Genomic DNA, 4,518 nt, shown 5'->3' on the forward strand with positions numbered 1-4,518 from the left:
GAAGGGTGCACCGAAATAAGGACTAGGTAGCACGATCAGTCTTAGAAGGATGATTCAAAAACCAACACGCTAAGAATGAAATTATTGTCCCTTAACTACCAAGCAACGAGGTTGCTGGGAGTATTGATTTCACACATCATGATTCATTTGTCGGTATTCCTGTTGCATCAACACGGAACCGAGGAATGAAAAAGGATGGCGAGAAGTATCACTATGTCAAGAATTCACAAAAGGTGGTGCAATTCTCATGAAATTCCTGTCATAAAGAAGGTAATACTTCAAGGTAGAACAGACCAGAAGTTGGATTGGCATTTTGATCTGCGGAATACAATTGCTTTGACCCAATCCTAGATATGGATGAGATTCTGGAGTTTGTTTCTCCTATTCATTCTGAAATAGAATGGCTTGGCGGACCACAAGGGTAATAGGCATCGACGAACGAATGCACGCATACTCTTGACTATCAATTGATAGGCGAGGGTCAGAAACAACTAAGATGGGACAACTCAAAAGAACATATGATTTTCTGAGTTGTGGATGCATGGATTAGCATGTCGAACGGAGTTCAACATATTTCTTCCGGATAACCCATGCAGAAAGGTAGAACTGGCAGAGCCACAATATATAATGGAGAACTCATCAAGAATAATCCTGTTGTGATATTTCAGTTCAACGAGGAACTTCTGCCATAAGTAGTTCATGGTATTTGGAAGAAGAAGATACCACGGACTTCAAGGACTATCGCAAAGGTTACTAATATCCTAAAGGCACTAGCAATTACTATCAACATGAAGTAGGTAGAGTGAATCTCGGGTTCAAGAACCCAGGAACCAAATACTTATTACTAAGTAGCATCACGGAATGCTTTCGAGGATAAAGGCCAGAATCATCACACTGGGACACCAATCATGGCTAAATTACTAGGTGATCCCCTAAGACACCTAGGGTCATAATAATAACTCCAACATATATGTCAGGGCAATGAATTACCTCAACTCAACAATTAGTGTGATTGAGCTGGCATAAAGGAACATCGAAACCAGAGGGAAAGGATTTTGCAAATTGCTTCAAACTATTTAGAAACCTGGGATGACTCGGACAGCATAACGGCTGTAAATGCTCAGAAAAGATTTGAGACATTCACAAAAATGGTGGCATAACCACTCAGAAGCACAATATCAAGGTCTCGAGTTCAACAGTTAACATACAGAAGTAGAAACTGAACTCAAACTTAGAACCATCAATCCTACAAGTCTGCAGATTAGTAACACGTGATCTTGATAGAAAGAAGAGATAGCCTAGTTCTTAATCCCCGTAGAAGAGAAGATGATGACTCAGATCAGAAGGCCATGAGGTATAAGGAGTAAAAAGAGCCTTACGTTCCATCCCACAATCAATTCCCTTATATAACTAAAGAATTTCTAGACTCAACTTCGACCAGTTTGGCTTGGTAATCCTACAGGCAGTCAAGCTCTGATACCAACGCTGTCAGGACCCCGACTCGATGTCACATCGATCTAGCCTGTAGCACCTCATATCACTTTGCGGCCTCACGCACGGTATCCCCACGGGTGTCGCCTTACCTTTGCCCGGGACCGTTTGCGTCTTTTGGCTCACGTATATGATAGTGTCGCTAGCATCCATATGATAAGGAGCCCGGGCTGACATGACTAGTCGTAAACCCAAAGTGGCACAGACTTACAGGGACAGGCATCCATGACCCAGCATCGAACGTGTCGGTCATCAGCGAGTGAATCCAGGCTGTAGCACTGGGCTAGCAGGACTCCGGTGAACCGGGCTGTAGCGGGCTAACAGGACTCCGGTATTCATCGCGTGACATTTCCCCGAAGGGACAGACACAGGAATGAAGAAGGACACATGCCGGCCAGCCTAAGTGTTCCGGAGCAGTAGCAAGCTACCATGGCTCAGTGGAAACACTAGGAGACATTTCCCGGTAAGAGAGGCTACTAAAGATAAACAACTAGATGGTCAGATCCCACACATACCAAGCATTTCAATAACATACACACAATATGCTCGATATGTGCAAATACATCATGGCATCACAACATGACTCTATGACTCAAGTAATTTATTCAATAGGCTCCGAGGAGCGAGATATTACAAACAGGGGTCTCATGACCCAACATTCAGAGCATACAAATCAAAGCACAAACGGAAGCTATCATGTCTGAGTACAGACATCTATAAATGGAAAAGGCTGAGAAGCCTGACTATCTATCAGATCCTGCCGAGGGCACAAGATCGTAGCTGAGGTATCAAGCTAAACGTCGAAGTCCACGCGAAACTACTAGTGAGACCGAAGTCTCTCTGCAAAACATAAAATAGGCAAACGTGAGTACAAATGTACCCAGCAAGACTTACATCAGATCTATCTACACATGCATCATTATCAACAAAGGGATGGTGGGGTTTAACTGCAGCAAGCCAGCTTTGACTCGGTGGCTATCCTAAACTACGACTGCAAGCGACTCTTTTGAGGTGGCGCACACGAGTCCACATATTCACCATATCAATACACCACTATGGATCCGCTCCCGTCTCCCTACGAGAACGCCATCCATAGCACTCACGCTTATCTTGCGCATTTTAAAGTATCCACTTTCATTTGTCTATGAACTGATATAAGCAACCCAGAGGTCCTTTTCCGTGGACACGGCTATTCGAATAGATTAGGTTAACCCTGCAGGTGTGTACTTCTTCACACACGCTCTCACCACTTACCGCCGTTTACACGACATGTACTCGGCAACCTTCAAGCGGAAGCCCAACGTGGGTGTCGGCCACGGCCTACCTAAACACTCAAGTCTCTAGTCCAGGTTTATCGCCTATTCGGGTTCCATCCATGAGGAGATCCGGCCGGAGTTTCGCTCACAGCCCCAAACGATGTGAACAGGGTTCCCGAGACACCAAACGGGCGCCCGGTACACCGTGCCACGTGCCTACCGCATCACAGCCCACGCCTACGGTCAGCGCTGCGCACGGCCTCCAGCATACTACAAACACCAGAAACTACTTGCAACTCCTGGACAGAGGACAAGGGTGATCAAGAAGCCGAGAGGGTCCATTGGTTTCGGGCCCAATGCGTGGTAGTAGCTGAATCATGGATCACAAACACAGAACTTAGTTCCTGAGGACGGCTGCAATGAGACAACCCACCATGTACTCCTACATGGCCTCTCACCGCTACCTTTACCAAATCGTGTTCACACACTTAGCTCACACATAGTAGGACATGTTCACACGCCTCTGATTCATCCCCGATGAATCAGTCCTGACTCAACTCTAAGCAGTAGCAGGCATGACAAAAAAACATGAATGAGTAGGCACATCAGGGCTCAAACAACTCCTACTCATGCTAGTGGGTTTCATCTAATTACTGTGGAATGACAGGTCATGCAAAGGATAAAGGGGTTCAGCTACCGCAGCAAGTAACAAATATGTCGTTGTTGTCCTAATGCAGTAAAAGAGAGCAGGAGCGAGAGAGTGGGATTTTATCGGAATGAACAAGGGGGTTTTGCTTGCCTGGCACTTCTGAAGATAGCATTGAGTCTTCATCAGTGTCAACGATCACATCATCGGTATCACGTCTATCGAGAGGGGACAAATACCGGCAATACAGAAAAAGCACGATCAATGCAATGCACAATATGATGCATGCTATGACATGGCAAAATGAATGTGTTTTGGGCTAATGCATCTAAAACCAGATTAAATGGAGTTGGTTTGAATCCAAGATTCAAATTCAAACTCCATATGTGATTATTTAAATGCCCTTTATTTGATTTGTGCTAAACAGCATCTATAAGTTGTTCTAACATGCATGAAAATGGTACAGATGGATTCCTTGAATTTTTCTGATAATTTTTCATATATAAATTATTTAATTTGGAGTTACGGTTAATTTTCTATGAATTATTGAAGTTTATACAATTTTCTGGAATTTCCTGATTATTAATAAATCCAGTAAATAGGTTACTGCGTCAGCACGATGTCGTCATGACGTCAGCAAGTCAAAGGCGTCGACCAGGTCAAACCTGACCAGTGGGGTCCACTGGTCAGTGACCCAGTCAACTAACCAAGTTAGTTAGCCCTAACTAACTTAGTTAGCCGGGCGGGGCCCGCATGTCAGTGGCTCACCTAATTAACTAAATTAATTAATACTAACTAACCTAGCACTAACTAAGCAGGCGCTTGGGCCCACATGTCAGGGGGTCAAACCCCGGGTCAAACCCGCCGGAGTTGACCCGCGGCTTGTCGCCGGCGACGCCAGCAACGGCGGAGGGCGTCGGAAACGCTCCTTCGACGACCAAATCGGCGACTGAGGGGCTCTACGCGTAGCTGGGAGTCGCCCGCATCCATCTATGCAAACGGGAGGGGCTGAGGTGGCCCGAGCTCACCGGAACGGGGCCCGCGGCGGCGACCGGAGCACGGCGAGGTCGGGGTTGGCGCTAGAGGGCATGGCAGGTCGCACGGGTGGGCGCGCTCGGCTCCTGG

Source organism: Triticum dicoccoides, chromosome 4A (assembly GCF_002162155.2).
Source record: "Triticum dicoccoides isolate Atlit2015 ecotype Zavitan chromosome 4A, WEW_v2.0, whole genome shotgun sequence".
Lineage (NCBI taxonomy): Eukaryota > Viridiplantae > Streptophyta > Magnoliopsida > Poales > Poaceae > Triticum > Triticum dicoccoides.